Source organism: Balaenoptera borealis (assembly GCF_965194805.1).
Source record: "Balaenoptera borealis genome assembly, chromosome: 20".
Classification (NCBI taxonomy): domain Eukaryota; kingdom Metazoa; phylum Chordata; class Mammalia; order Artiodactyla; family Balaenopteridae; genus Balaenoptera; species Balaenoptera borealis.
In genome coordinates this window covers 5,284,094-5,305,280 of record NC_138879.1, presented here as the reverse complement: position 1 = coordinate 5,305,280, position 21,187 = coordinate 5,284,094, and the positions used below count along the sequence as shown (strand labels likewise).

The following is a 21,187-nucleotide window of genomic DNA, read 5'->3' as shown; positions in this document are numbered from 1 at the left end:
GTAAGGCGAAGGGCCAGGTATGTTCCTAGGTCTCTGGCTGTACGACTTTGATGCGTTGCTTTTTTTTTTTTTTTTTTTCCCCTGTGCCTCTGTTTCCTAATCTGCAAAAGAAGAATAATAATCGTTTCTACCTCAATGGATCGTTCTGAGAATTAACTGAGTTTATACGCGCAAAGCCCCGGCACAGGGCCGGCGTGTAGGAAGGCTGTATACAGTGTGGCTGTGATGTTTGCTTCCTGGCCTGCCTGTTTCAGACACTACACTCCAGAGAGATGCCCAGCCCATCCCTGTCCCAGCCCGGCCTCCAGGACAAGAGCTCCGTGTCCCCCCTCGCCACCCCCCCCACCCCCGAAAGAGAACCGGTTCAGAAGCGTCTTCCACAGTCCGTGTGGACCCAGCACGCAGGCCAGAGGCCCGGGTCCAGGACGCCGGGGTCTCTAGGTGTCGCTTCTGCTCTCCCGTGTCGTGGGCTCCATGCCTGACACTAGGCCTTAGTACCCTCCCCTCCGTCCCCCCCGCCCCCCCCGCCTTGGCCCTCCCAGGCTGATTCTGCTGTCGTGTCTCAGCGCGGAGTTGGCGTGCTGGTTGGCTCTTGCCCTGGTCCTGCTCAGTGAATGTAGCTATTTGTCCATCCCGCACCCTCACCTGGAGCCTCTTCTCTACCCTACGGGGGACCCAGGACCGGGCTGGGAGTGGGCTGCTCTACACCCGGCCTCGACGGCCCGCCTGAATTCTGCAGGTGGTTTTCTAGCGGGCAGCCCCGTCCAGACGGCACGAGCTGCTGCTTCCCTCTTGCCCCCCCCACCCCCCCCCCCCCAGTTCCCTGGACTCACTCTCAGGCCCCCCCGTGTCACCGCACGAGTTACACGCCCAGAACAGGGAGGGAGGCCCTGAGTGCCCTCCTGTGTCTGCCCGGAGGCAGCCCCTCTCCAGCAGCAGCACGAGGAGCCGTTTATGCCGGGCCCCTCCCCCTGCACGGCCCCCGGCCATCTCCACCCAAGTCCCCGGCGACAGGGTTGGCCGTCTTGGCACGGGGGACCGATCTCTACACAACGTGCACTCCGTTTAGCCTGAAGCAGGCTTCAGGGGAGGCTCGGACCCCGCAAGGCTCTTTGAGAACAGCAGCGTCGTTTCTCTGTGGCTTTCCCAGGCGCTGGAGATGACACAGACTTTTCCCTCCTCTAGTCCCATCGCTGCCCGGTCCATCCTCCTGGACAGCTCGTTACAAGCGGCGAGAGGCCGAGAGCGACTGTGCTTTTCAGAGCCGTGGGCAGCGTTCGGTTGGGCTGCTGGTGTTGACTGCACTGCATTTTGCCGGGCCAGCCAAGAGAGGCAGCTTGGGCGCATCGGTGGGTTCGCCACGTGGCACTAGTGGCTGCCTTTAGGGGCTGTTTACATGCACTGCTCAGTCTTTACTGCCATCCCAGTAAAGAGGGGAGGACACAGAGCCTGGGAACTTTCCCTGAGGTCATGCTTACGGCAGGTGGCACGTTTTGAATTAACACCTCTGCCCCTGCTGGCTCTCTCACCCCACCCTTGCCTCTGGCAATCATGGGACAGTCACGAAAGCTAACATGTACTGAGTGCTTTCCACGGGCAGATCCTGTGCTCCTTGACTCCTGGGGAATTCACTAATCCTTAAAGCCGCCTGTGAGGGAGAAATCACTGTGCCCATTTTACGGATGCAGGATGTGCCCCAAGGCACAAGGGAGTGAGGGCAGAGGCAGGATTTGAGCCCAGGCAACCCGGCCCTGCAGCCTGTGCCCTTAACCCTGACACCCTCCTGCCTCCTGTGACCGTAGAGGCTTGAAAACTGGCCCCCAATGTGGTGTGGGAAAGGAGGTCAGCGCCATTGTAAAAAGTGTGTAATTTCCCATTGTAAGCACTTTGAGCGTCGGCTCCAGGAGTTCTGATTCCACTGTCCAGAGCGTCTTTAAAATCATGTCTCATTGGGCGAGTTGGGAAACAGAAGCAGATGTGAAAGCTCTTCAGGGAGGGGCAGGTTTTCCAGCCAGCCTCACTGGCAGCAAACATACATGTTCAAGATCGTGTGGCACATCACTCCTGGCATTTGTTGCCACAGTAGGGAACCGTAACCCTTGCCAGGTGCCTCCAGGCAGCAAGGGCTGAGGGGAAGAGGGAGCGAGAAGAGAGCGCTGCAAAGAGACGGCACCAAGATGCTCCGGGCGGCCGCTAGGTCATGACCAACTTCCAGCTAAAAAGGTAAAACAAAAAAAAGGTCCAACCACAAAATTCTTTGGGACTTCACCTCCTGGAAAGCGGACAGACGGCTGGGCTGGGTCACTGCGAGGCCAGAGCTCCCCAGGAAGAGTTACCTGCCTACAGGCTCCAGGACACGGAGAGGTGGTGGTGGGGGGGGCGGGTCTTTAGAACGACGGTGTTGTAGTAGAATGGCATCCCCCAGAGAAGAATGTTGAGTCCTAACCCCCAGTACCGAGAACGTAACCTTAGTTGGCAGGAGGGTCTTTGCAGACGTAGAGAGTTAAGATCAGATCACAGTGGATTAGAGTGGACCCTAAATCCAATGCGACTGGTGTCCTTATTCGACAAGGAGAAAAGTCACACACAGAGGAGGACGCCGGGTGACAACTCAGAGACACCCCGAGGGGAGACGGCCACGTGGTGATGGAACCAGAGATCAGAGTGACACAGCCAGAGGCCAAGAAATGCTACCGGCCGCCGCCCGAAGCTGGAAGAGCTAAGGAAGGATCCTTCCCTAGAGATTTCAGAGGGAGCATGGCCCTGCTGACACCTTGCTTTTGAGCATCTAGCCTCCAGGACCATGAGAATAAATCTCTGTTGTCTTAAGCCACCCAATCTGTGGTCCTTGGTTACAGTGGCCACAGGGAACCGATAGATAGGGTCTCCCCAGTGTCCATCCACATCTTCCAAGCCCCACTAGGCTTTCTTCACCTCCTCCCGCGGTGGATGGAAAGCTCTGAGCATGACGCTTGAATCCATCTTCTTCTCTATCCCGATGCATTTTGTTTTCCCCACCCCTTTGCTGGTCTTCATTTCCTATTTCAAAAGGAGGCTCGGGTTTGGTTTGGTTTTAGTTTTTTTTTTTTTTTTTCCTTAGGCCTCTCTCAGTTCAATTTGAACCCAACTGGAGGAAAGCAGCAGCTTTCTCCTTTTCTGAGAGGCTGCCTTCAGACGCTGGCCCGCGGGAGTCCGGGCTGTCCCCTGCACTGGAGCTATTAAACTGTCATAAGAAAGAGGCCTTTGTCACGGGGAACACGGCCCTCGGCTCAGAAACAGAGACAGATTGTGCCAGAAAACAAACAACAGGAAAAAAGGTCCAACCACAAAATTCTTTGGGACTTCAGTCATCGGCTTCTCACTTGTTCTTAAAAGACAAATTTCCTTTCTTTGGTGTTAAGTCCATCAGATAGGTCGTCGGGTTTTTAGTTCTGTCCAGAACCGAGGGCTGGGGGCCTCCACCCAGCTCCCTGTTTGCAAGATGTCATGCCTGCCTGCCTGCAGGTAGGGGAGTCGGAGGTGGCCCTGGACCTGCGCAGGGGGTGGGGTGAGGTTTCGCAGGAGACTGAGGGCCTGACTTAGTTTTCAGTGCAGGGAAGGGGGAAGCGATGAAAAAAGTCACAGAGGCCAAGTTACAAATGTCATGTTACAAATGCGTGGTGACCTTCTGACTTAGCATTGGCTCTGGCAGAGGCCTCAGAGAGCCTCGTTTCATGCAGGAGAGGAACAGAAGGACAGTGACATGCCCAAGGCCACTTCGTTCCCTAATGTCACACCACTGCTGCCTGCTCAAGACCACTGGCCAAAATGCCCCTTGACCCAGCCTGGCACCGGGAACTGCTGCGGCCCGAGCCTTCTGTTTGGCACAATGACCTCAGCCCCCTCCGGGCCAGCTTTCGCCCTTGACCATCTCAGGGTGGGGTGTGGGAGGGCAAATCAGCATTTTCAACAGGGTTCCCCTGTGCTGGGTTGCACCCCACGGCGTGAGAACCACGGTTCTAGAAGGAAAGTGGAGAAGAAAGGCTTAGGGGACCCCCCCACCCCGTTCCCACTGTCCCTTCCGAAGGGTGTTATGCTTCCCAAGGCTGCGGCTTTCCTAAGTCAGGGGAGAGAGGCACCGCTTCAGAGAATGCATCCTCTTAAGGCCAGCATTTCATTGCAGGTGAATGACAACGAAAGAAATGCTGGCTTTTTATTGCAGGAGGGCAAAAGACCACATAATTGGCAGGACCTCATGCAAAATGAAAATGCAGGCTCTCTTGTTCAAAAAGCAGGAAAAAAGCTTCTTCCTTTGTTCTGTGATGTCTCTCTCAACCTGTCATGGTGTTTTGTTTCATTTTATTTTTAAAATTTGTAATTGTGGTAGACTATACATAGCATAAAATTAACCATTTTTAAGTGTATGATTGTGTCATTAAGTACGTTCCCATTATTGTGCAACCATCATATTCTTCATCTCCAGAACTCTTTTCATCTTTTTTTTTTTTGTTTTGGCTGCGTTGGGTCTTCGTTGCTGCGCGAGGGCTTTCTCTAGTTGCGGCGAGCGGGGGCTACTCTGTTGCGGTGACTTCTCTTGTTGCGGAGCACGGGCTCTAGGCACGTGGGCTTCAGTAGTTGTAGCACATGGGCTCAGTAGTTGTGGCTCGAGGGCTCTAGGTGCACAGGCTCAGTAGTTGTGGCGCATGGACTTAGTTGCTCCGCGGCATGTGGGATCTTCCCGGACCAGGGCTCGAACCCGTGTCCCCTGCACTGGCAGGTGGATTCTTAACCACTGCACCACCAGGGAAGCCCAAAGAACTCTTCTCATCTTAAAAAATTAAAACCCTGTCCCCATAAACAACAATCCCCCATCCCCCTACCCCAGCCCCAGGCAACCACCACTCTACTTTCTGTCTCTAGGCATTTGACTGCTTACTCTATAGGGACCTCAGAAAGGGAGTCATTTCATATTTGTCTTTTTATGACGGGCTTATTTCACTGAGCACAATGTCCTCAAGGTTCACCCGTGTTGTAGCCTGTGTTAGAATTTCCTTCTCTTTGAAGGCTGAATAATATTCCGTTGTATGTATGGACCACATTTTGTTTATCCATTCCTCTGTCGACGAACACTTGGGTTGCTTCCACCTCTTAGCTTAGCTATTGTAAATAGTGCTGCTGTGAACACGAGAGCACAAATATCTCTTTGAGACCCTACTTTGAATTCTTCTGTGTGTGTGCCCAGAGGTGGAATTGCTGTACCACGTGGGAATTTGATTTTTAGTTTCTTGAGGAACGTTGTCATGGTGCTTTTTATCTGCTGTTTAAGGCAGGGGTGCTTTCTGGAGGAGTGCAGACCCTCATAGGCTCCCAGGGCCCCACTTGATCATGGCCGGGTGCCTGGGGAGTGTGTGTCCGACCCTGACCTTCCTGGTGCCCAGGCCCCTGAGTGGCTGCCCCGGTTACTCAGCCCTGCATGAAGGAGAGCAGAAAGAAATTGGGGGAGAAAAAGTGAGCGTCAAGGAGCTGTGGTGTTGCCAGGTGAGGTGATGTTGAATATGTACATATAAAGGTCTGTGATTCCAGACTTTTCCGTCAATTGTTGTTCGACCAAGTGAACCTCTCATGGTTGGCCTCCTGCATCCACGTTCCCTCTTCAGCCAGGCAGGTGGGCAGCCCCGAGGACCCAGGTCTGAACCTGGGGCAGGGGCAGGAGGTGCACAGTTTGCGGGCTCCTGGCGGGCCCACCTTCCGGCCAGGTTCAGGGAGCAGCCCCGTGATTACAAAGGGTTACTGTTCTCCGGGGTCTAAACACACGCAGTGTTCAAACTCAAGCTTTCTTCTTTAGCCTCAGTTTCCTCATCTGTAAAATGGGGTTGCCTTGAGGAGTACACAGCCGAGAAGGTCAGTCTCTTCTGGGCAGCTGGCACTTGACCCTCGGGAGCTGTTAACAACCCCAGCAGCTGGTTTGAGGGTGCAGGCGGCTGTGGCTGCAGCATGTGGAGACCCCCCCACCCAGGGGCTGGCTGGTAGCTGGGGGCGCATGTCTCTCTTCTGACTCTAGGTCCTTACGGCATCTGCTTGTTGGTGATACACGAGCAGTTTATGTCACTAGAGAACCATGACGTCGTCGCTGCAACCTGTGTGCCGTATAACATGTGGACATCTCGGTAACGCCACATGACGGTCCATAACCTGGGTCTTCTGCCGCCTTAATACACTCTGAGAGTTTACCCGAGTCCCCACCTAAAGACTAAAAAGGAACCTGGCATGACATGCCCCTCGGTGTGTACCAGACAATGCTTGAAAAATTAACATTTGTTATAACCATTATAAATATACCTAATAACATATTTTGGTAACAGCTTTACTGAGATATAATTCACATACTGTGTAATTCACCCATTGTAAGGTACACAGATTGGTGTGGTTTTTAGTTTATTTACAGAGTTGAGCAGCCATCACCGCAGTCAATTTTAGAACATTTTTATCACCCTCAAAAGGAAAAAGGAACTCTGTACCCTTTAGCAGTTGCCTCTCCCCATTTCTTTTTGACCCCTTCAACCCCTAATCTACTTTCTATCTACAGATTCTCCTATTGTGGCCCCTCTCGTTGTAGATAGATAGATAGACAGATATTTAGGTATATATGGAACTTTATAACATGCGGTCCTCTGTAACTGGTGTCTTCCACTTAATATATATATATATATTTTTAAATTATAGACTATCAAGGAGGAAGGAGGGCTTATTTATTTATTTAATTTATGGCTGTGTTGGGTCTTCGTTTCTCTGCGAGGGCTTTCTCTAGTTGTGGCAAGGGAGGGCCACTCTTCATCGCGGTGCGCGGGCCTCTCACTGTCGCGGCCTCTCTTGTTGGGGAGCACAGGCTCCAGTCGCGCAGGCTCAGTAGTTGTGGCTCACGGGCCCAGTTGCTCCGCGGCATGTGGGATCTTCCCGGACCAGGGCTCGAACCCGTGTCCCCTGCATTGGCAGGCGGATTCTCAACCACTGCGCCACCAGGGAAGCCCTAATATAATGTTTTTAAAGTTAATCTGTCGGGGCTTCCCTGGTGGCGCAGTGGTTGAGAATCTGCCTGCCAATGCAGGGGACACGGGTTCGAGCCCTGGTCCGGGAAGATCCCACATGCCGCGGAGCAGCTGGGTCCGTGAGCCACAACTACTGAGCCTGTGCTCTAGAGCCTGTGAGCCGCAACTACTGAGCCCACGTGCTGCAACTACTGAAGCCCACGCACCTAGAGCCCGTGCTCCACAATAAAACTGGTAAGAGTGGACATCCTTGTCTTACTCATGTTCTTAAGAAGAAAGATTTCAGTCTTTCACCATTAAGTATGATGCATGATGTTAGCTGTGGGTTGTTCATAAATGCTCTATGTCAGGTCAAGAAAGATCCCTTCTATTCCTAGTTTGTTGAGGGTTTTTATCATGAAATGGTGTTGGATTTTGTCAAGTGCTTTTTCTGCATCTATTGAGATAATTATTTGGTTTTCATTTTTTTAATCCTATTGATATGGAATATTGCATTGATTTTCAGTTGTTAAACCAATCTTGCATTCCAGGGATAAATCTCCCTTGGTTATGATGTATAGCTTCTTTTTATACGTTGCAATATTTGGTTTGGTTGAGGAATTTTGCATCTATATTCATAGGAAATATTGCTCTCTAGTTTTATTTTCTAGTGATGTCTTTGTCTGGTTTTAGCATCAGGGTAATGCTTGGAGTCCAATTAGATATAAGGAATGAGAATGACTGACTAGAAAACCTCCTAATGTTTTTGGATTTGTACAGCTAGATGTTAGTGCCTCTCACACAGATTGGGATTCCAAGGGAGAAGAAGAGAATGGTGAGTTTGATCATTTAGTTAGGAACAGAATATGAGAACCCTTTGGGTTTTACCCTGCTGACCCAGCAATTGCTAATCAGTACTAGGGAAAGTATGGCTCATGACCAATGCCTTCTCTGGGATAGTTGGTTGGCCTGTCACTTACCCTCGAAACTCTCCCATCTACATTCTGTTCAAAGAATGCAGGAGTAGTTCCTGCTGTATACGATGCGTGTACAATATCAAAGTGAGACTCGTTGTCAGACCCCTCCCCTGTACTTGGCTCCCACCTTGATACTTAGTTTCTGACCTGGGTTTTAGGTTCTGGCTATGAATTCCTTCAGCCTGGATTCTGACCCCATTACCCACCTGGTCTATGGATACAGAAGTCCTCATCCTTCGTGCACTCCATGGGCGCTGAGCCTCACTGCCCCAGGCTCAGATGGCATGTTCTGCATGCTTGAACCTGCTTCTTCTCCTCTACCTTTACCTTCACATGGACTCTTTAAACTGTCTTGTCTGCATGAATTTTGAGCTGCTTCTCTGTTCCTCCTCACTGGTACTGCCTTCTCCCATTTCCCCTTATCGACGGGATCTTGACTTTTGTTTCCCTACCTGGGGTTAACTCTTCTTACATGCTGTCCTGATACCCACCGACCTCACCTCTCCCCATTACTCCTACAATGTCTAGTCTGTCCATATTGTCGGTCCTGGCCTTCCCTGGCCTGTCCCATCCTGCTGCTGGTCATGTCTCAACTGTGACCCATGGTATTCACTTTCAAGGTAAAAATTCAATTTGTTTCCCTCTGTGGTTTAGTTTAATACATGAAAGCATATCCTTTGACCAAGGGTCTTTATAGATGGAGTAACAGAGAAGTGCTACAGCTTTCCAGGGGAGGATTACCTGTAAGCTTACAGGATTACCTGTAAGCTGTCTGGAAGGTTCCTCATATCACCCAGCAAAGCATGGGAAACCTTTCAAAGCAGACCAAAAACTCAAACCTCGGAATCACAAGCACTGCTTTCTGGTAGGGCCATATCCAAGATTTTAGCTGGTTCTAACGATACATCAAATGTTCTTTCCCTGTTACCTTTTAGAAGACTTTCTATTTAAAAAATGAGAAGTGGAAAAGGATAGATTAAAGATAGATTAAAATGAGACAGAGGGCAAGTAATAGGTGTGTTTGGTGGGATAGATCACTCTGAGATTTCCATGTGTTCCCAAAGGGGCAACCAGATCAATTAGAATAGGAACAACAATCAAAGCTATAATGAAAAATTTTAGGGACCTGGAGGGGGAAAAAAAGTCTGAGGATGCAGTGGAAGAGAACTTACCACATTTCAGGTAAATTTAATGAAAAGAAACTCACAATTAGACATATCCCTGGAAATTTTTTGAATTACAAAGGTAAATAAAATGTCACAAAACTGTCCAGGTAGGACAAGCAGGTTACTTATAAAGGGATTAAATTCAGATTGATCAGAAACTAGCTCTAGTGAAAAGGGACATTCATTGAAAGGATACAGGAGATTAGGAGCAAGAAAACCAGCAGCCTAGTGAACAACTGAAATAAGGTCTAGAAAATCTCTCTCATACACTCACATGCACATACTTACGTACATTCTTTGCATTTAATGCACGGCTCAATAAGGCAGTCAGTCAGTCAGTCAGTCCGTAATATCTTTGCCCAACAACCACTGTCCATTGAGTACACCTCTCTCTGTTAAATTTTAATTAACTGAGAAAGGGAAGATATTTGGTTCATCTCGTCTTTGTTCAGGGAGGGACCCTCAAACAACAGGTCCAGGACCAGCCTCTATTCACCTTGGGCTGGGTATCCACTCCTGGTCCAATGTGTGGGCGCTCCCAACAAAAAAGAGCTTAGCTCTTTCCTGGTCAAGCAAATGAATTGAAGAAGAAAAAGGATGAATATCTGATCCTGGGTTTCTTAGAAACCAGAGCCTAAGGCAAAGATGACATTCTACAATTTATTAGGAGGTACACTCCCAGAGAAGCAAGAGTGAGGGGGAAAAGAAGTGAATGGCACAGGAAAGGCAAAAAGGAGATCGAAGGCATATCATTGAGATGGTTGTAGCTTCTCAAAAAAGTAATTCTCTCTTCTCAGTCCTGGGTCATGAAGAACATCTTCAGAGAGACTGAATGGGACTGCTGAGTCTCAGAACTGTGTGTTGGAAGGTGCAAAAGGGGTGGTAGAAGAAAGGATAAGCAACTGATCTCATGATTCCTTCATCTCCTGCTTGTTTGGTCCAAGTCCACCTTCCTCATGCTTCTGAATTGTATTACCTATCCCCGCCCCCCTCCCCCAGGGCTGCTATGGCTTTAGTCAGGGGGATGTGGGCGCTTCAGCTGCTGTGAGCTCAGGCATCATGGACAAGACACTGAGCCACTCCTCCCTGAGACCATCCCCAGTGTTAGGAGGTGAGGTGACAGACTGCAGTTGAGACTTTAGGAATGGCATGATGGATTATTCATGGTTCTCCAGAGAAACAGAACCCAGTAGGATGCGTGTGTACATATATATATATATATATATATATATATATATATATATATATATATATATATATATATATATATAGAAAAAGATTTATTATAAGGAATTATCTCATGCACTTAAGGAGGCTGGCAAGTTCAAATTTGCCCCTCTGGGCTGGCGGACTTGAGACTCAGACGAGCCAATGGGGTGCAGTTCTAGTCCAAAGGCAGTCTGATGGAGATTTTTTTTCTTATTCCGGGAAGGGTCAGTCTTTTTCTTCTAATCAGTCTTCCAACTGATGAGATGAGGCCCACCCACATTGTGGAGAGCAATCTGCTTTACTCTACCAATTAAGATATTAATCTTGGATACTCCCTGGCAGTCCAGTGGTTAGGACTCGGCAGTTTCAGTGACAGGGCCCGGGTTCAGTCCCTGGTCAGGGAACTAAGATCCCACAAACCGTGCAACGCAGCCAAAAAAAAAGATATTAATCTCATCTAAAAACACTCTTTCAAAAACACCTGGAATGATGTTTGACCAAATATCATGACACCCTGTGGACTAGTCAAGCTGGTACGTAAAATGAACCATCACACGTGGGAATCTCTGGGGCTGCTCAGGAAATTCTCTGCCAAAGTCCAGAATTCAGGCAGGAACACAGGGAAATGGGGTGGAGCAGACTGGCATACTGGATTTGGCAAGCAAACTGATCACCATGTCTGGTACAAGATTATGACTGTGTAGTTCTTTATTGTTCTTCGGAGATTATCATTGATTATGCGTTTATCTTTAAGTTCTAGTGACTTGCCTCTTGCTGATAAAAATTTTATCATTTAAACCGGTTATACTTTGAGGATATCTTTTGGCCGTGCTTGAGAAGAATGGATTAAAAAGAGGTTTCAAGTCCGAACTGTGACTTTTTCTTGGAAACTCTAGTTCCACACCACAGAATTTGCCTTCCTTATCATGTTCTCTTTGGTGGAGAGAAAATGAACCAAGACTTCAGGACGATGTACCACAACAAGCTTATGTGCCCGTGTGGGTGTGGGTGTGCTCAGGGGGATGATTAGGGATTTGTGCTCCTTATAAATGAAAATGATGATGTCTTTTTTTTTTTTAAATATATTTATTTTATTTTATCTATTTTTGACTGCATTGGGTCTTTGTTGCTGTACGCAGGCTTTCTCTAGTTGTGGCGAGCGGGGGCTGCTGTTTGTTGCGGTGCGCGGGCTTCTCATTTCGGTGGCTTCTCTTGTTGCGGAGCACGGGCTCTAGGTGCACAGGCTTCAGTAGTTGTGGCACATGGGCTCAGTAGTTGTGGCTTGTGGGCTCTAGAGCGCAGGCTCAGTAGTTGTGGTGCCTGGGCGTAGTTGCTCCACAGCATGTGGGATCTTCCCAGACCAGGGATCAAACCCGCGTCGCCTGCACTGGCAGGTGGATTCTTAACCACTGTGCCACCAGGGAAGCCCGATGATGTCTTAAGAGTTGCTTTAAGTCATGCGAGTGTTTCTTCTGTCTTTCTCTTCCCGGAGGGCTTCCTTATGGATTTCTGGTCTACCGCACGGCATTACCCACATGGTCCTGCCTACACACAGACACCCATTCTCACTCAGGACAGGCCCACATTGTTTTCATTGTAATCAACATAACAACATTGTTAATGATGTAGTTTACGTTGCCTTTTTCATGCTGACTCTTGGGAATCTGGTGAGGACTTTGCATGCACAGCACATCTCGATTCGGATGCACCATGTTTGCAACGCTCAGCAGCCACATGTGGCTCGTGGCCGCCACATTGGATAGCGTAGCTCTCGGGCAGTGGTTCTAAACCTGGCTGCACGTTGGAATCACCTGGGGGACATGAACGCACTGATTTCTAGATTCTCCCCTGCAGCGATTCCGAGTTAATGGGGCTGGGCTGTCCAGGCTGAGGACCCTTGTGGGTTAAGAAGCGCTGGTCTACCGGGCGCTCTTCTGGGAAAGCGTGTCCTTTCCCCCACTCTGACCAGACCTCTCTTCCCCTCCATCACCACGAGGCTTACAGTGTAAACAGAAATTAAGCAAGCTGTGACTTGGGTCACGGGTAGAAGAAAAACAGAAACAGGATGGTATTAAATTCTGTCTGACAGGCAGGAGTGAACAAGCTGAATTCAGTTGTCTTCTCTGGGTCTGTTTACCAACAGACTCAGTAATTATTTGTTCTGCCACTGCCCTTGAAGCTTGCAATGTGTTTCTTGTTCTCTGAGAATTGAGAATCATTTAGGAACATTGCAGATTTGGCAAGATTTCCCAGCTCCCCCATCACCCCCGCCCCTGTTCCATCGGGAGCTTCCAGTGGGAATGAAAGCATTCCATGGGGAACACTGATTGCTGGAGAGAACAGCAGGAATATATGTGACGGGAAACCAGGGATACCGTGACTTCTGCAGGACCCATTTTTCTCTGCTCTAGACAAGTGAACTCTCCTCCACAAATAGAAACCAGTCCAGACAAACCACAGAGACTCAGGTTTCTAAATGCATCCAGAAAAGATTGTTTCAGGGAAGTGGGCAAATGAGGCATGAGTAATTCAATCAGCAGGAAAACAAACACCATGCGACCCCACGTCTGAAACCCAGGGTGCCGGCAGGCAGCTGTTTGCCAGTCCCAGCACCTCACAGACCCCGGGGGCCCCATCTACCTACTTGGCCCCTCACACTCAAATTGGACTTCCACAGACGGCTCGGAGCTGGGAGCCATGCATGCTGGGGGATAGAAAATCGCTGAGGGTTTCCTGGGGGCTGTGAAACCAGAGAGAAATACGTGGAGAAGAGAATCACGGGGAGCAAGTGACACTTGCTTGATCTTTACCCTGTTTGCGTGTCTTCAGTCCAGAATTCATAAAGAAGTAACTGGTCCAAGCGAAAGCTTTTTGCGGTAGTGAATGTGTTTGGGAAGACGCGTCTAGTCCTTTGCCACTGAGCTAGGTAGCCCTCCATCTGCTGGGGTGCCAGACCCTTTATGTTGACCTTCAGGTAGAGGAGATGGGCCAACCCATGCACCCTTATCCGTCCAGCCCGTCACCCAGAGCCAATAATTGCAAATGGCTAGCTGGTGTCGAGGGTACCATGTGGCTATAGATGGGAGGGTTGATGAATAACTCACAGAGGAACCAATTCCATGAATTAACTAATGACATTCACAGATAATCTACTGCTCCTATCGAAATAGTTCCTATAAAGCCAACCCCGGGCTTCCCTGGTGGCGCGGTGGTTAAGCATCCGCCTGCCAATGCAGGGGACACGGGTTCGAGCCCTGGCCGGGGAAGATCCCACATGCTGCGGAGCAACTAAGCCCGTGCGCCACAACTACTGAGTCTGCGCTCTAAAGCCCATGTGCCACAACTACTGAGCCCACGTGCCACAGCTACTGAAGCCTGCACGCCTAGAGCCTGTGCTCTGCAACAAGAGAAGCCACGACAATGAGAAGCCCGTGCACTGCAACGAAGAATAGCCCCCGCTCACCGCAACTAGAGAAAGCCCGTGCACAGCAACAAAGACCCAACACAGCCAAAAATAAATTAAAAAAAATAACAAACCCAACCCCATTTCTTTCCCATGCTCTCCTACCATTACATTCTCCTTTTAGGTAGAGGTATGGGGAGAGGGAGCAGGATCTCAGTGACTAACCTTTTCCTCACTCTGTTGCCAACCAGTATAGTGTCCTTTTGCAACTGTTTTAATAAGATATTTTTAGTTTTCATTTCTATCATTTGTAAGAAACAGAAGCATAATGCATACTGTCTGAAGCTGAAAAGAGAATTTACTGGCTCACCAACATGAAGACTTCAGGGATTTGACTTCAGGAACAGTTTGATCCAGGGCCACAAATTGTAACATCAGGCCTCTGCTTGTTTTTCTCTCCCTCAGCTCTGTCTTCTTCAGCGTTGGCTTGATTCTCAGGTTCTCCCTGGTGGCAAGATGGCTTCCTGCTAACGTCTCCAGTCCTGTGTCCTCCCAGGTTCAAGTCCGACAGAGACAGTTCGTCTCCTCTCAGTAGCTCTCTTGGGGTCTGATTAGACCAACTTACATCATGTACTCCCCCTTGAACCAGTTACTGGGACTGGAAGGATGGAACTAAAACCGTTGTCCAGAGTGGCATCTCAGCCTGCTTTCCGGAGCTTGGCATGGAGCCTCCGCCGAGCCGCATGGACTGAGAGTGGGGGAGTGGGGGTCCCCAGAGAGAACTTCCTGGTCACTCTGAGGTATGAGAGGGGGCCTTCATACTCTTGGTCCTTCATGGTTGATTCCATTGGTCCTTCTTGGATGTAACACACACACAGAGATGGTGCTTTGGCTCTTTTTGGTGATAGCATCATTGCATGCATAGAGGCAACCATCAAACTCAGGGCCTTGCAGGACCCACTGGAGATCATATTGAAGAAAAGTACTTGGTAAACTGCCCAGCACTTTGCAAACTCAAAGTTTGCAAAATACTGCTTTTTACTGTTATTTCTTAGGACCTGTGAAGTTAGCTGCTTCCTTTACTTCTTTAGTCTAAATGGTGAAGAACTGGAGAGTTATTCTCCAGAGAGGTAGCTTAGCACAGTGTTACAAACATGAACTCTGAAACCAGCCTTCCTGGGTCCAAGTCTGGGCTCTGCCATTGATGAGCTGCGTGGCCTTGAATAAGTTACTCGACATCTCTGTGCCGTGGTTTCATCATCTGTAAACTGGGGATGATAAGACTATCTCCCTCGTGTCAACGTCAATACGCGTCAGTTGCTCAGAACAGCGTCATGCATGTAGCATATACTTCATAGTAAAAATAATAGCTTTAGGGATCATCAAACCAACATATTAATTTCTAAGTAGCTTTAGGGATCATCAAACCAACAAATTAATTTCTAAGTCTCTCCCAAAGAGATGCTGAGGTGGAAGGTAGCTAAACTTCTCCTACATTCATTCAAGGTCTTGGTCCCTAAAAACCTTGAGTCCATCTTGGTTCACAAAGGGATGTTCCCACTTTCTGAAAAGGATTTAGACTGGATCTGCCTGCTCCTCAGTTTGGCCTTAGAAGAACTACTTCAGCGCATCAGAACAGTGGTTTGGAACAAGAAAATCTTACTGTGTGTGCTTCACAGGCCTGGTGTCGAGACAAAGAATGTGGGTGACACGCTTGGAACCCCATGGGGCAGAGACGGCCCGAGGGTCTCACCCATGGGCGGGGCCCCTGCTGTTGTTTCTTTCACCCGGGCAGGAAGATGCCCCTTTAAAGGTGTTCCTTTGCCTGCTTGTGTTCCTACTGTCATAGTTCTGCCCCCTCTTTCCCCTGCAGAACTGCTGTAATGAAAAGGCCATCAGCTCTGCACCTCATGACTTGGCCGTAGAGTTTCTGCAGGTTGGAACTTGAGTCTAGAGGGATTGATTTTGATACACAGGGTTTACGTTGTTGTCTGTCTCCATCCCGAAGCACAGACACAACAGGAACATTGGTCCCATGGGTGGGACTTTTTACTGCCTTATGGTTTGGAAAGGGTCCACTCCTGATGGAAAGCCCCTAACATTTCAGGAAAAGCCTACGAAATAAACCTGAGTGGGAGAAAGAGGCAGAAGAACAAAGAGGAGGCGATCCACAGCTCTGGTGCCTGGTGACGGGCAGTGACGGAGCTCAAGAGATCAAGTTGCCCATTTCAGTCTTCTTTGTTCACCCCAGACTCCCAAACCCACAAGGACAGCTGGAATCCATTCTTAAAATTCCTCGGAAAAAAGAAATTCACATCCTCTCCCAGGCATCCTTCCTGCTTTTGTGCAAAAGTGATTGCCAGAACTCGGCATTGTTGAGATTTCGGACGGATTGTCCTTGTCATGGGGGCTCTCCTGTCCCTTGTAGGGTGTTTAACAGCATCCCTGGCCTCTACCCACTACGTGCCGGTGGGACCCCTCCCCACAGCTGTGACGGCCCAAGATGTCTCCAGACATTGCCCAGTGTCTCCTGGGCGGGGGGAGGGCAAATCGCCACACTTGAGAACCACTGCCATAGACAGTATTGTAACATCTTATGGGAAAACCTGAATGAACTTTTCTGGCCAACCCAATACGTCCTTCAAATCTTTGAAAGCCTACTATGTACCAGGCGCTGCTTCAAGATTAAAAAGCAGTAGGTCCCTAAGCTCGGACTCAGAAGAACAGAGTTAAACCACTTGCAAATCAGTGGAAATGCGTAGGTCGTGGATTGGTGCATCCGGGGTAAACTGGTGATCTGTTCACGCTGACAAATGTCTCTGTTCAGTAAACGGCGTCACTCGGCTTCTTCCGACAGGGCTCTCACTGGCCCCGAGCTCTTCCCCCTTAGCTGCCCCTGAAGACCGTCCTGCACACCCTCCTCGGTGGGAAGGAGCAGCTGCTCCCCATCTCCCATAGACCCAACATCAGAGGCTTGGCTGGCTTCCTCTTTGCCTCCCTCTCTCCAGGCGAAATTCCAGGTCTCAGACCTCCTGGGGAGGCATTGTGGGTCAGGCTGAAATCGTGCCAGACATCTGGATGAGAACCGCAGGACGCGGCCAGCGCTGCCCACATCTCCAAACTCTGCCCCCGGGGTGGAACGTTCAAGGGGCCCGCCGCCGTGTCATAAAAGCCATGCTTGATTTGGCGCTTTGGGCCGCAAGGTCTGCTGTGGGCCAGGGTGGGGACTCCCTCTCTCCCTCTCTTGGGCCCCCCGTCAGCTCACCTTGGACTCGTCGTATGTCTCTTCTGCTAGGGTCCAAGAACCCGAGGGCAGGGGCTGTGCCATCTGAACTCCTCCCTCCCTGGCAGCCCCCGGCCCCCACTTTTGTGGTAGCGTGTCCAGGAGATGCTTCAAAACGGGTAAATACCTCTAGATGTTTGGTGCCACGTCTAGAAACAGTCAAATGTTCCCCTGGCATTTTAGGTTCCCTTCAAACCGTCTGGTTCCTGAGCGGCTGCACTCACTCCCCAGAGATTCCATGGGAATGACTTAAGGATTCTGAGTCTGAAAATCACCTTCTCCGCCTGACGGGAAACCGTCCAGAAAATCCGAAGCCAGTTCCTCATTTCAAACAAACTCATCAGAACAAGCACAGGGTTCAAGAATAGGAACTTTGCAAAAAAAAAGAGAGAAGCGGATGCAAACCTTGCCCATCTCCTGGCAAAGAAGCCAGCGACCTGAAGGAGCTCCTTGGAAGGAGCACGGGGACATGCTGACCTCAAAGCCAGGTTTTCACGTTCTTGACCTTCCTCTTCCAAGAGCTCCCGTTTTTTCCAGAAGCCCTGTCGTTCGTCTTCTGTCTGGCCCTGGCTGAGCTAGCGCAGGTGCGGCTCCAGAGAGGGCAGACTTCCCCTTGGGGGTGTCCCCTGGACTGATTTTTAGGCGTGGGACTCCATCTCAACCCAGATTCTGAAAACAGCTCCTGAAGGATGAACGTACGCGGCAAACGCGAAAGCTGGCAATTCCAGGATTTCAGCTGCCCGCCCGCCGCCAATTAAGAGGAATCACATGCGGTGCAGTTAACAGCACAGAGCAGCACAGAAGGCTTTTGTCCCCTGGTCCCTAGCTGACAACGTTCACAGCACCGGCAGCTGTTGCCAGCCTCTGTCTCCTGGCCCCCGGAGACCTTTCAAAACGGGATAGACAGCGGTTTGTCCGGAGTGTTTACAGCAGGCCCCCAAGGCGACCAGTGGGTTGGAGCCTCTCTGGAAATACCTCTCAGGGACAATGGGGTGGCTGTTATTAATGAATGACATTAATAAACAGGTCCCAGCGCACGTTGCGGGGGCCTCCTAAAGCCCCTGTCCCTCCATCCTGCTCCCAGATTCCTAGGAATAACAGACTGGACAGATTCCCCAGAGGCCAGCCCCTCCCCCAATCCCCAGCAAAGTCTAGAATGATTTCAAACCCCCCCTCCCCCCGACAAAGACCCACCCCCAGAGGGTCCCCTGGAGGAAACCCAGCCAGAAGTTCACACTGGAGGAATATTTGAACTTTGGGGATAATGTCAGCTCCACGGGGCCAGGGACCCTGTCCTGTCCACACTGTTTTCCCACCACCTCGGACAGTATGTGGCACAAACAAACATCTGTTGAATGATTGAATGAGAGGAGAGGGGGTTTTAAGCCATTGCCTTTCAGCCAAAGTGCTTTTTTTTCCCCTTTTTTTTTTTCTTTTTACCACGGAACATTTTAAACATACAGGGAGGAGAAAACTTTAATAATAAATCCCCATATGCCCATCACCCAGCTTCAGTAATTATTCAGCCAGAATTGCCTCTTATATATAACTTTTGCTTTTATTGTGGAAATCTGTAAACATACACAAAGGTAGGAGCCTGCTTTCGTTAACCCCACATGTGGGTCACCCAGCTTCACTGCCCTGAAAACAGCATGACAATTTTAGGGCCACCCTTTTGGAAAGTAACCAAATCAGTATATTTCTGAGCTGTTTAGAGGGAGACAGACCTAACGTCTTATAATTATACGCAACTTCCTCACTGGAAAGAGATCCAGAAAATGGCTTTCTCTTCTCCCTTTGGACTGAGAGGCAGCCCCCGAACGCCAGCCGGTGCCCAAGTAAACGCAGACACGGAGACATATGTATAAAAGCACCCCACCTCCAGCAGGTCATCATCTGTGTTTATCTTATCAGGATAATACTAAACCAGGCCCCCTTAGAACAAGGCGTTTAGTCTTTGCAGCCTGCGATTCCACTCCTAGTCACCAGTTCCGTTTATAAATCCACTGTCCCAGGCGGAAAACAATTTGAAAGGCAACATTGTTACCGGACAAGGCTGTAACTGTGATAACGGAGCTTGTGTGGCCCGTGTCTGGTAATAAATTGCCGGGCCCCAGGGTTGCGGCCAGGGGGCCCTGGCAGAGCGCTGTGACCTGCATTTTCTCCTTTCCGAGCGCATCCCGACGGCCACGTAGAGATCGAATCAGACAGAAGAGTGTCTCTTGAGCCCCTGGGATCATGGAGTGGCGGGGTCTGCTCTCAGGGGTGTGGTGCCCGCCGGGGACCCGTCCCCAGCCGTGCCTCAGTGTTTCGTAGAGGGACCGCTCAGCCGTGGTGATCCGATCCGGGGATTTGCCCTGCAGTACAGCGAGCTCATTGTTCTGGACACTTGGATTTTGGGCTTCTTTGAGCTGGTTTGGTGGCAGTGGGCACTGATGGAAACTAGGGGAAGTTGGGTGCGTGGCCTCCTGCTTCCAACCCAGCCGTGTCCTGGTCCCTATTGGGGGCAAATTGAAGAGAGATGCCTTCGTGTGGGAGTGGAAGTTTTTGAAGTCAAATGACATACACAAAAGTACTTTGCAAAACCATAAAAGGCCGTATAAAAGTTGATGTTATTAGCAGAAAGAAATAAGAATGCTATGTGTACGGTGTAGCAGAATGCATTGGGCTCAGACAGACGTCACCTGGGGCCCCGGGGGGCTAAGTTCCGTGTACGAAAGGCAGACGCTGAAACATTTCTCACGAGGCTGCTGTAGTAATAAGTTGATAATATATGTAAAACGTCTGGTGCATAACCCATAGCAGGGCTCAAAAAATGTGGGCAGTGATAATATAACACAAACATTATCTATAATGATATTTATGTATAATAAATACAGGTTCATGGAGGCGCTAAAAAGAGGGAGTAGGTCTCTATAGGTAAATTGGAAGGTTCCTGATGGTGCGTGGCAGTAAATTAGAAGAAGATTTATGTGGAAATGAGAGTTAGGGGCACTGAGTGTTCCATCAAGGGGTATAAGGGTTTGGGGTTTTCTTTAAACTGAAGTATAGTTGATTTACAATATCGTGTTAGTTTCAGGTTTACAGCATGGTGATTCACTTATATATGTTCTTTTTCAGATTCTTTTCCCTTATAGGTTATTACAAAATACTGAGTATAGTTCCCTGTGCTATACAGTAGGTCCTTGTTGGTTATCTATATATAGTCGTGTGTATCTGTTAATCCCAGCCTCCTCATTTGTCCTCCCCCAAGAGTATGGGTTTTTCATGTGAGGCGGTGGACCATCCCTGGAGGCTCTGGAATAAGACGGGGACGGTGAGGGGTCCACGCAGCCCAGGGGAAAGAGGAACAGGCTTTGGAGTCTGATCTCAGTTTAAACGTGCAAGTGTCACTTAACCCCCCAGCCTCTGGTCTCTGATCTGTAGAATGCGAATTCGTATCTGTCACCTCACATCCTGCAGCTGTCCTGATAGGCACCTTTGAAATGGTGACTATTATTGGTTGTGCTTTAGGAAGATGGTCCGCTGGTGGGGTGGAGGATGGGGGTAGATTAAAGGAAGAAGCTACTTGAGGCAGAGGCCGGAGGCAGGACCAGGTGAGGACCCAGGTGCAGACCTCAGCTCTGCCACTCCTTCCCACCCCTGAGACCTGGGCCGAAACGCCCCGCCTCCCCCTCTGCCCTCACCCTCGTTTCCTCTCGATCCCACCAGCCAAACTGTTTCCTCCTGAGCCCTCTGCAAGCTGTAATTATATATGCTTTTCTCCTTAATTATTATTTGTCTGCTCGCAGACTCTTTGCCTCACACATGGGTCTGTTTCGCCCCACCTGGCATCCAGGTGTTACAGATGCTCCTCCCTCCGCATTAATCCCTGTGGCTGTCCCTAACAAATTACCGCAAACCGAGAGGCTCAAAACAACAGAGATGGATTCTCTCACAGTTCTGGAGGCCGGAAGTCGAGAACGAGGGCAGGGCCACCCTCCCTCTGAAGCCTCCTCGGGAGAATCCTTCCTTGTCTCCTCCAGCTTCGGGGGGCTCCAGGGGACCCCTGGCTCTCAGCAGCCTAATTCCAGCTCGGCCTCCGTCTTCACACGGCCCTCCTTCCCGCCTTCTTTCTGGGGTGTCTCCTCTGTTTGTCAATTATA

General features: G+C 49.8%; 1 protein-coding gene across 8 annotated transcripts in view; it reads left to right on the top strand.

Moving 5' to 3' along the window:
• Positions 1 to 21,187, top strand: part of SLC39A11 (solute carrier family 39 member 11) — a 423,126-nt gene that overhangs the window by 363,408 nt on the left and 38,531 nt on the right. The window lies entirely within an intron of this gene.